Here is a 12,559-nt window from a genome sequence, read left to right on the forward strand (position 1 = left end):
CTGTCCCACTCCTCTAGGCAATGATTAATGACTGATAAATCAACTGATATTGGAGAGTGTTGCTCGAATGAAAGATGACAGAGAAAGCCGGAGTACGCGAAGAAAAAATTCCTCTCCTCAGCTTTGTCCAACACAAATCTCACATCCAGTGGCCGGGATTTGAACAACGGAACACAGAGTTGAGAGGCTGGCGCGCTGCTGCCTGATCCACGGAGGCTCAGGCTTCGAAATAAACCAATTTATTAATCTAAGGTCCGAAGCCATCGAACTTAGAGATTTACGCGAATAGCAAATCACTGAAAGAGGCTCTCCTCAGTGACCGAGATTCCTAATATAATGTAGACAATACTGGAGGTTGGTGTGTGGATTTATTGGTCGTTATGTGTAATTGTTTGGCAAATTTGAAATATGCCGCGGTATCCATTAACCTCGAAACAATTATTATTATTTATTAGAAGGTTATATCATTCCTACCCTATGGATAGGTTGGCCGTCAGCTATACAAAGTAGCTCTTAGGCCGTATACGATGTATATGCGTATAAGAAAATCAAAGTGTTTAATGGTATGTGTAGACATACAGTACGTAAGCGAAAAGTAGGAGGATAACGAGTTAGGTTACAGAGTTATACAGATATTTACAAAATAAGATAACAAAATGATAAATATACAACGACGAGAACATGTTTGCATTGTAGCGTATTGGAGCAACAGATCATATAGTCCATAGGGCAACGTCAATGCACTGACAACATAAGCACTGCACTAGTCAAGTTCACAACATAGCGTCTCGAAACAATCTTCTGTAGGTGGGTATGGCAGAATACAACCACGTATCTATCGTAAGAGGTGACTCAATGGATATACCTCCATGGACTCCCATAATGAGAGCGAGCATTAGCGACCACAGAGCCGCTGAGTTTGAAATTGTTACCAATAACTTGTACCAGGCTCTCTATCCTATCCGAATTTCCTTGGTCAACATTCGTTTTCTTCCGACCTCAACGACGTTTAGGTTGCGAGGCCGAGAGCGTCTTCTCTTTTCACGCCCTTTGGTGGCGCCTTTCTCTCGTTTGTGCCCCAGTGGGTGGGATCGGTAGAATAACGCCAACGGTATCGTATGCATCTCGTAATAGGTGACTAAAAGGTGCCCCAGGGGCTCTGAACTTTGGAGAGTGGGTTATTATTACTATTATTATTGTTGTTGTTATTGTTTCGTTATGCACATTCATAGAGTGCATTGGAAATTGTTCGTTGGCTTGATGACTTTCGCCTTTCTTCTTCTTCTTGTCCTTCATAAACTGTTTACTCTCCAGGGTTGGTTTTCCCTCGGACTCAGCGAGGGTTCCCACCTCTACCGCCTCGAGGGCAGTGTCGTGGAGCGTGAGACATTGGGTCTGGGGGATACAACTGGGGAGAATGACCAGTACATCGCCCAGGTGGCCTCACCTGCTATGCTGAACAGGGTCCTTGTGGGTGGATGGGAAGATTGGAAGGGATAGACAAGGAAGAGGGAAGGAAGTGGCCGTAGCCTTAAGTTAGGTACCATCCCAGAATTTGCCTGGAAGAAAAGTGGGAAACCACTTCCAGGATGGCTGAGGTGGGAATCGAACCCACCTCAACTCATTTGACCTCCCGAGGCTGAGTGGACCCCGTTACAGCCCTCGTACGACTTTTCAAATTTCGTCGCAGAGCCGGGAATCGAACTCGGGCCTCCGGGGGTGGCAGCTAATCACACTACACCACAGAGGCGGATTTTCGCCTTCCTATTCTTCCAAAATCTCTTCACGAAAATGTGTTGCTTCTTCCGTTCTTCTGACCACTTTGCACAAGGCCTGTTGCTAGTTTTGACCACACATATATGTTTACTTACCGAGGTCATGAAGACTTTGCGATTTTTCCTGTTGTCTTTCCTGGTTTTCAGTCCCCTCTTGTTTTCCCCAGCCAGTTTGTCTCCTATTTTGAGAATTTATTACATTGAATGACCTTTTTTGTTAGTCTATTAATACCCATTCTAAAATGTGCCCAAAAATATCAAACGTCTCCTCCGTACAGCATTGATCAAAATATCGGTGTAACTATAGAGGTCTGAAGTTCGCCTTTTGATCCAAATTTCATTTTCTGGTACGGGGCCTAATTTTTTTTTAAATTTTACATTCTTATTTTTAAATATCTGCAATTTTAGAATGACAACCTAAAGTTAAGGTTTCTTATGCATATAGAGCTTCCAGAAGAATAACACTGTTTTCTAATGTTTTAATTTAGCATTACGTGACATTACTCGTTTGTTGTAGTGTTATCCTCTGAGTCTAAATGTCCTCTGAAGTTATGACGCCATTTCTGTAGTGGGCAAACGGTCTAATACCGAATGAAGAATTATTTCTCCAAGGTATGTAAAAAAGATACCTGTGACATTGTCCAACATGCCGTTTAGATTTTATCCTTCTTGCACTTTCGCTGAAAATTCTGCATTATTATTATTATTATTATTATTATTATTATTATTATTATTATTATTATTATTATTATTATTATTATTATTATTATTATTATTATTGCCGGCCCCGTGGTGTAGGGGCAGCGTGCCTGCCTCTTATACGGAGGCCCCGGGTTCGATTCCCGGCCAGGTCAGGGATTTTTACCTGGACCTGAGGGCTGGTGCGAGGTCCACTCAGCCTATGTGATTAGAATTGAGGCGCTATCTGACTGTGAGATGGTGGCCCCGGTCTAGAAAGCCAAGAATAACGGTCGAGAGGATCCGTCGTGCTGACCATACGACACCTCGTAATCTGCAGGACTTCGGGCTGAGCAGCGGTCGCTTGGTAGGCCAAGGCCCTTCAAGGGCTGTAGTGCCATGGGGTTTGGTTTGGTTTATTATTATTATTATTATTATTATTATTATTATTATTATTATTATTATTATTATTGCCGCCTCTGTGGTGTAGTGGTTAGCGTGATTAGCTGCCACCCCCGGAGGTCCGGGTTCGATTCCCGGCTCTGCCACGAAATTTGAAAAGTGGTACGAGGGCTGGAACGGGGTCCACTCAGCCTCGGGAGGTCAACTGAGTAGAGGTGGGTTCGATTCCCACCTCAGCCATCCTCGAAGTGGTTTTCCGTGGTTTCCCACTTCACCTCCAGGCGAATGCCGAGATGGTACCTAACTTAAGGCCACGGCCGCTTCCTTCCCTCATCCTTGCCTATCCCTTCCAATCTTCCCATTCCCCTACAAAGCCCCTGTTCAGCATAGCAGGTGAGGCCGCCTGGGCGAGGTACTGGTCATACTCCCCAGTTGTATCCCCCGACCAAGAGTCTGAAGCTCCAGGACACTGCCCTTGAGGCGGTAGAGGTGGGATCCCTCGCTGAGTCCGAGGGAAAAGCCGAACCTGGAGGGTAAACAGATGATTATTATTATTATTATTATTATTATTATTATTATTATTATTATTATTATTATTATTATTATTATTATTATTATTAGAAACTTTGGTCGTCAACTATTAGATGTCTCTACCATCGGTTTAATTGCTCCCTCTAGCGGGATAAACTCTAATTATTTCAGCTGGTTCCTCCTGGATTGTAATCAACCTATAAGATTTTTGGATATATCTTCTTTAGCCAATTAAATCCGGGGGTATGTATAGCATTCTAGCCTATCAGTAAAATGTTCTGGAAGCTTCCCCTAAAAGCACTATGACAGCAGGGCGCTTTAGGGCCGAGTTGTTCTAATTGTCCCACTGATTGTGAGTGTGGCGTACCCTTAAAGAAGAAGGGGCGAGGCCTGCGTGAGGAAGGCCCAGCAACTCAAGGTAATGGCAGAATTTTCATAGATATGTGATAGCTCGTGCGGATAGTGTGAAGGGAATGTTTCAACCTCTTTCATTTAATGTAAATTTATAAATTTGGTGGTTAAATGTAGAATTTTCGGCAAGACCGAGGACTCTGTTCTATTCCCTACCGGGAAATGTGTAATGTAAGGGAACAAAGAGTGATGACCCTCTGTCGGTTCCCATTCAACTTGGCATCGGGTGACTAAAGTTTTCAAGTCTCTAAATTTCTTAAACTTATTTGGCACTAATGTTTCTCATTTAGTCACCCCGGTGCAGCATAGGTTTAGCCTCTGTATTTTTGGACCATAAGCCTACATAGGATTTTAACACTTTCTATAAGGAGGGCAAATGTTTCTCCTCCTAGCCTTTATGGTTGGTCATGTGCAACCTTTCCATTTTACACTAAAGCCGCTTAGTATGGACAATTATGACCCTGTATACGTATTTCTGTGTGTAAAGATTTTCTGCTGTTAATTCCCTTTGGGAACAGTGAAGCCTGTAACTGTTGAGCAATAGAAAAGCCCACATCAGAGCAACTGGGTGTAAATACTTTAATTAATTGAGGCCAACCGATAAGTTGTCAGGTGGAACTTAAGTGCGCCATAAGAAATTGATGCCTCTGCGAGGCTAGACTATGATACTTTTGGAGCGCAAACTCGTATGTTGTGTAAATGATCGGAGCAAAACATTCTCTTATAAAGTATTGTTCCTGTCAAGAGCAATAAGGCTCTTATCTATGTAAATCAGCTAATTATAATTATCTTAAGTTCTATACCTGATGTTCGGACTTCCAAGTCCCGTATATTGTTAGAGCTGACGATCTTATTAATATTGTTGTTATACATTCAGATTTTCTAGTTCTCAAATTTTAAACTAGGTAAAAAAGGAAAGGGTCCGCCTCTGTGGTGTAGTGGTTAGTGTGATTAGCTGCCACCCCCCGGAGACCCGGGTTCGATTCCCGGCTGTGCCACGAAATTTGAAAAGTGGTGCGAGGGCTGAAACGGGGTTCACTCAGCCTCGGGAGGTCAACTGAGTAGAGATGGGTTCGAATCCCACCTCAGCCATCCTGGAAGTGGTTTTTCGTGGTTTCCCATTTTCACACCAGGCTGTATCTTAACTAATGCCACGGCCACTTCCATCCCACTCCTAGGCCTTTCCTATCCCATCGTCGTCATAAGACCTATCTGTGTCTGTGCGACGTGAAACGACAAGAAAACATTTGCCAGCCAGAGTTTCGATTCGCTCTACGTATGAAACATGAGCCAACTCTTGACATACAGAACTCCTTCACCTTCTTCTGACAGCTAGATATTCGCTTTTGTGTGTCCATAAATACACTGTGATCAGTTGTATGACTTAACACCTTTCGTATAGTCGCGCATTAACAGGTAAAAGAAAAATGGATTTGCGACGGCTTCTAAACGACAGTGTTATTATCCTGGGTGACATTAAACCCAACGAGCTATCTACGCGGTGTGGGACACGTACGTGTTAGCTTTCGTTGAGGAGATGGTAGATTCAAACACCATAGATAACTAATTAGTTTTACACAGAAATTCATATGTGATTCTAAGTCCGTGTCAAACTATGAATTTTAGAGCTTCAAAAATAACTCCATATAGGCTAACTCCAGTTTGAAATCTTGGAAAACCGTGCGAGTTGGCCGTGCGATTAGAAGCGCGCAGCTGTGAGCTTACAACTGAGATATAGTGGGTTCGAACCCCACTGTTGGCAGCCCTGAGGATGGTTTGCCGTGGCTTGACATTTTCACACCAGGCACGCGCTGAGATTGTTCTTTATTTACGCCTTAGTCACTTCCTTCCTACTCCTAGGCAATTCCTATCCCATTGTCACCGAAAACCCAACTGAGTGAGTTTGACGTTAAAACAGCAGGGAATGGCGTCAGGAAGGGCATCTGGCAGTAAAAATTGACCAAATCCATATGTGTGACACGGATATCAACCGCATCCCCACCATAATGTGGGAAAAGTGGCAGGAAGATAAGGAGAAACATTTATAAACAGAAAAGGAAGAAAGTCCTAATATGAGGGATAATAGTTAACGTTGCATTGAATGTTTGGTGGAATTATTGTTTACGAAGATGTACAATTAGTACAACTGGGCAATCTCCTCTCCTTAACACTACTCAGAAGGGAAAAGAAAAAAGAAAAAAGAAAGATTTTGACCCTGTGGAGAATGAACAAAAGGAAGAGAACAGTGACGCAGACCCTGAAAACACCGTCAGGATCAGAAAAAACAAGGGTTTACCAAGGGATGTCTGATAGGAAAGGAAACCTACCGCATATCTGCTTTTCCTTCACCTGTTACCTACGGCGGTAAGAAAGACGTTCAATCATGTGTGGGCACAATAAAGCGAATACCTACCTGTCAGAAGAAGGTGAAGGTATTCTGTATGTCAAGAGCTAGTGCATATGTCATACGTAGCGCGAATCAAACAGGGCAATCCCCGGCGGGCAAATAGAGCACTTTTGAATACATTACATTTTCTAGAAAAGTACTTGTCCGAATTATGAAAATAATCATGGTGCTGCATTTTAATGTTTGTATATTTAAGGGCTTGGTGCAGAAAATTGCGTACTTCCACTTTTAAAAATAAAATTAATTCATTACATCCCTGTCCCGGTCAATGAATGGAAAACAGGTGGTAGGTTTTCACCATTATGTCAGAAGATACTGGCACCGTGAAAAAATAATGTGAGGGCTACTATGAGCAGCTTGATACCGTTACTGAAAGTGAAAAGAGGGTGACATTATCTTTATCGGTTTACAAGTTATTTCAGGTCGACAACTTAAATGAATAACTCTGCGCATCACTATATACATATATGTCCCTTAGTCTCATGCGGTAGTACAGGGTCGGAAATTAAGTGAGGGGAAATTATGTGGCATATTTTTACAACTAGGTGCCCTTCCTGACGCCAACCTCATTAGAACAGCTACTGAAGATGAAGTGAATGCAGGAGAATAAAATTGACTAAGGGGGTGGAATGATCCGGCTGTGGCTTATGAATAGGAATTATTCCGCGGTTTACCTAAAGTGAAAATGAGAAACCAAAGAAAATCTTTCTCAGGTCAGCCGACGATGGGTTTCGAAAACCCTCGCCTCCCGAATGCAGAGCTTGACCCCATAGCCGTTAACACACGTGCGAACTCCACTCGATTATTATTGTCATTTCTTTCTTTCTTTCTTTCTTTCTTTCTTTCTTTCTTTCTTTCGTAATCTGTTTACCCTCCAGGGTTGGTTCTTCCTCGGACACAGCAACGGATCCCACCTCTACCGCCTCAAGGCCAGTGTCCTGGAGCGTGAGACCTTGGGTCGGGGATACAAATGGAGAGTATGACCAGTACCTCGTCCAGGCGGCCTCACCTGCTATGCTGAACAAGTGCCTAGTGGGGGTATGGGAAGATTTAAAGGGAAAGACAAGAAAGAGGGAAGGAAACGGCCGTATTCTTCAGTTAGGTAACATCCCGGCATTTGCCTGGAGGAGAAGTGGGAAACCACTGAAAATCACTTCGAGGATGGCTGAGGTGGGAATCGAACCCACCTCTACTCAATTAACCTCGCAAGGCTGAGTGGATCCCCGTTCCAGCCCTCGTACCGGTTTTCAAAATTCGTGACAGAGCCGGAAATCGAACCCGGGCCTCCGGGAGTGGCAGCTTTTCATGCTAACCACTACACTAGAGAGGTGGATTTATTATTATTATTATTATTATTATTATTATTATTATTATTATTATTATTATTATTATTATTATTATTATTATTATTATTATTATGTAACGCATGTACAAAATACGGATTATACAGTCAAGTACCTCATAGATTATAAATTGTTGTGACAAAAACAATCTGACTGTTTGGCACATGTCCAACAAAAATGCTTTCTGCATTCATGCAGTTAGATGCTCCATACGAATTTCTTCCAGACCTGACCAGCGTATTTAGGAAGATACATGTCGCTGACAGCATCCCATGCGGTTTAGTCACCACATCTTCTTCATCTCTTCTCCCAGTGTTTTGTATTTCTTATTTTCTCCAACTGGGTGGTTTGAAGTTGTGGCTTAGTAGGACAGCAATATCTACCACGCAGGCCCCTTAGTTACCCTTACTGAGAAGGACATTATCAGGACGATTAACCAAGATTATCTGGTCAGGTAAAACAGATCTGTCCCGTTACATTTTGCCCTCTAGTTTTTAAGTGGTGGTAGTGGTGGTGGTGGTGGTGGTGGTGGTGTTTTAATAGGAAGTACAAATGGGCAAACATCCTCTATTAACATTAATCAGAGTGAAAAATTGGAAAGGGTCCAACAGTTCGACAAACGAAGGGCGTGAAAATGAAAGACTCCCTTGGTCTCAAAGGCTCTCGAAGGACAGAATATAACAAGAATTGTAAAAAGCAGCTCGAACACGACAGGGTCCCGTGGTCGCCAACCTATTCTCCGTAGTTAAGAGCCCCCGCGGGTGTCGTTTTTAAACTAATAGTTACAGTACGTTGATTATTATTATACATACATACATACATACATTATCATTATATACTGTTCTGCCTTTCAGCGTTCAGTCTGCAAGCCTCTGAGAATTTACTAAACGTCGCCACAATCCTCGATTTGCAACTAGTGTTGTGGCCTCATTTAGTTCTATACCTCTTATCTTTAAATCGTTAGAAACCGAGTCTAACCATCGTCGTCTTGGTCTCCCTCTACTTCTCTTACCTTCCATAGCAGAGGCCATTGTTCTCCTAGGTAACCTATCCTCCTCCATCCGCCTCACATGACCCCACCACTGAAGCCGGTTTATGCGTACAGCCTCATCCATCGAGTTCATTCCTAAATTAGCCTTTATCTCCTCATTCCGAGTACCTTCCTGCCATTGTTCCCACCTATTTGTACCAGCAATCATTCTTGCTACTTTCATGTCTGTTACTTCTAACTTATGAATAAGATATCCTGAGTCCACCCAGCTTTCGCTCCCATAAAGCAAAGCTGGTCTGAAAACAGACCGATGTAATGATAGTTTCGTCTGGGAGCTGACTTCCTTCTTACAGAATACTGCTGATCGCAACTGCGAACTCACTGTATTAGCCATACTACACCCGGATTCAATCTCACTTACTATATTACCATCCTGGGAGAACACACAACCTAAATACCGGAAATTATCGATCTGCTCTAGCTTTGTATCACCATTCTGACATTCAATTCTGTTGAATTTCTTACCTACTGACATCAATTTAGTTTTCGAGAGGCTAATTTTCATACCATACTCATTGCACCCATTTTCAAGTTCCAAGATATTAGATTGCAGGCTTTCCGCACAGTCTGCCATTAAGACCAAGTCGTCAGCATAGGCCAAACTGCTTCTACATTTCGACCTAACTGAATCTCTCCCTGCCATTTTATACCTTTCAGCAGATGATCCTTGTAAACTACGAACAGCAAAGGTGAAAGATTACAGCCTTGTCTAACCCCTGTAAGTACCCTGAACCAGGAACTCATTCTACCATCAATTCTCACTGAAGCCCAATTGTCAAAATAAATGACTTTGATTGATTTTAATAATCTACTTTGAATTCCATAGTCCGCCAGTATAATGAACATCTTTTCTCTCGGTACCCTGTCATATGCTTTCTCTAGATCTACGAAACATAAACACACCTGCCTATTCCTCTCGTGGCATTTTTCAATTACCTGGCGCATACTGAAAATCTGATCCTGACAGTCTCTCTGTGGTCTGAAACCACACTGGCTTTCATCCAACTTCCTCTCAACGACTGATCGCACCCTCCCTTCCAAGATGCCAGTGAATACTTTGCCTGGTATACTAATCAATAAGATACCTCGATTGTTGTTGCAATCCTTCCTGTTCCCTTGCTTATAGATAGGTGCAATTACTGCTTTTGTCCAATCTGAAAGTACCTTACCAACACTCCACGCTAATTTTACTACTCTATGAAGCCATTTCATTCCTGCCTTTCCACTATACTTCACCATTTCAGGTCTAATTTCATCTATTCCTGCTGCCTTATGACAATGGAGTTTTTTTTACCATCCTTTCCACTTCCTCAAGCATAATTTTACCAACATAATTTTCCTCCTCCCCATGAGGTTGGCTGTACACAACACCACCATGATGATTTCCTTTTATATTGAGAAGATGTTCAAAATATTCCCTCCACCTCTCCAGTGATTCCCTGGTATCTATTATGAGTTCACCTGAATTACTCAAAACACTGTTCATTTCCTTTTTCCTTCCCTTCCCAAGATTCCTCATTACTGTCCAGAAATGTTTCCCTGCTGCTTGACCTAATGTTATTTGTTTTACGTCCCATTAACTACTTTTACGGTTTTCGGAGACGTCGGAATGCAGGAATGTTGTCCCGCAGGATTTCTATTACGTGCCAGTAAATCTACCGACACGAGGCTGACGTATTTGAGAACCTTCAAATACCACTGGACTGAGGGAGGATCGAACCTCCCAAGTTGGGGTCAGAAGGTCAGCGCCTCAACCGTCTGAGCCACTCACCCAGACTGCCAGCATGTGAACTCCAGTGGATTTGGGTTGGAAGTTTCACCTTAAGTCTCACCTGGTTTTAGAAAGGTCGTCCATAGCCAAGGGGTACTCCAATAAAAACTGGACTGACCTTAGGGAAGTGCTGTTTTTTGTTTTTTGTTTTTTCTTACAAGTTGCTTTAGTTCACACCGACACAGATAGGTCTTATGATGACAATGGGATAGAAAAGGCCTATGAGTGGGAAGGAGGCGGCCGTAGCCTTAATTATGGTACAGCCCCAGCATTTGCCTGGTGTGAAAATGGGAAACAACAGAAAATTATCTTCAAGGCTACCGATTTGAACCCACTGTCCCCAATGTAAGCTCACAGATGCACGCCCCTAACGGCAGGGCTAACTCGCCCGGTAAGTATTATTATTATTATTATTATTATTATTATTATTATTATTATTATTTTATTATTATTATTATTATTATGATTATTATTATTATTATTATTATTATTATTATTATTATTATTATTATTATTATTATTATTATTATTATTATTATTATTATCCGATAGCTTGCTTGATGATGCTTGTTGTTTTAAGGGGCCTAACATCGAAGGTCATCGGCCCCCATACTAGCCGATTCTTTGGCTAGATGATTACCTTTGAGACCTTCTGTTCATGGGAATCCAGGTTTTAATCCCGATCGTGCCTGTGATTTTAATCGAGTCTGATATATTCTTAGGGCTCGGTAAGTGGGTGTTTTGTTTGTCCTATCATTCTCTCCTTCATATTTAGACAACACGCTGCACTAACAACATCCACAGAAAGCACGCAAAATTGATTACACCCCTCCACATAGGGTTGGCGTCAGGAAGGGCATCCGGCCGTAAAACTAGGGCAAATCAACTTCGTGCGCCCGTGTGTGTGTGTGTGTGTGTGTGTGTGTGTGTGTGTGTGTGTGTGTGTGCAACACCGTTCGTACCCCGATGACACTGTTGTTTCGAAGTATGGTAGTAGAAAATTATTATTATTATTATTATTATTATTATTATTATTATTATTATTATTATTATTATTACTTTGATACGGATAAATTCAGTTGCAGTCTACGAGTACGAAGCTACCAGTAATTTCTCATTTTCAGGCTTACAGTTTTAATTACACTGTTCCCAGATAATTTTCAACCTCAGGCTCTCCTCTGTAGTTATTCCGCGGCGTAACGGCTTACTGTCTCTCAATTTGGTACCTTTCTTTCTAGATATTAAGTTGTATTGATTTTCATATGATTTCAACAGTCTCAATGTATTATTATTATTATTATTATTATTATTATTATTATTATTATTATTATTATTATTATTATTATTATTATTATTATTATTATTATTATTATTATTATTATTATTATTATTATTATAAGTGGGATCAATGTGAATGTCTTCTATCGTAGAGACGATGTGTTATAATACATGTGGTGTCATGTATCGGATTTTTTCAGAACACCAATCATGAACATTTCTCCTTTACGCCTAGTACGCAGGCAACCCTTCCAACCACAGGCTTACCTGTTTAATTTCGTATATGGCTGCTGTTGCTGGAAATGGCATGTACTGTATATTATGGTTATGGTTATCTTGTAATTACTTCTACAAATCCAGACTTGTTTGAACATGAGAGACGTTGTAAAATATATAGGAATATGCTCGTATTTTAAAGATACAGTAAAGCTAGTCTCATACTTAAATGTTTATTCTTTAAAATACATATACGGTACGCACCTTACCTATAAGAAACTGTTTCGAGCTTTTATTAAGAGTAAGACATTTCGTTGAAGTGAATATGATAACGCTTTTTAACTCGTAGTGCGAAATACCCAAATATAGATTTAATCACATGTTCCATTCCAGTTTAAGAACAATGCGTAGAAACAGTGTTCACCCTCATATTTATTTACAGAAGTTGACTTTACGTCGCACCGTCACAGATAGGTCTTATGGCGACGATGAGACAGGAAAGGCCTATGAGTGGGAAGGAACTGGCCGTGGCCTTAATTAAGGTACAGCCCCGGCATTTGCCTGGTGTGAAAATGGGAAACCACGGAAAACCACTTTCAGGGCTGTCGACAGTGGGATTCGAACCCACTATCTCCCGAATACTGGATACTGGCCGCACTTAAGCGACTGCAGCTATCGAGCTCGGCCATAGACACT

Source organism: Anabrus simplex, chromosome 6 (assembly GCF_040414725.1).
Source record: "Anabrus simplex isolate iqAnaSimp1 chromosome 6, ASM4041472v1, whole genome shotgun sequence".
In the NCBI taxonomy this organism is placed as follows: domain Eukaryota; kingdom Metazoa; phylum Arthropoda; class Insecta; order Orthoptera; family Tettigoniidae; genus Anabrus; species Anabrus simplex.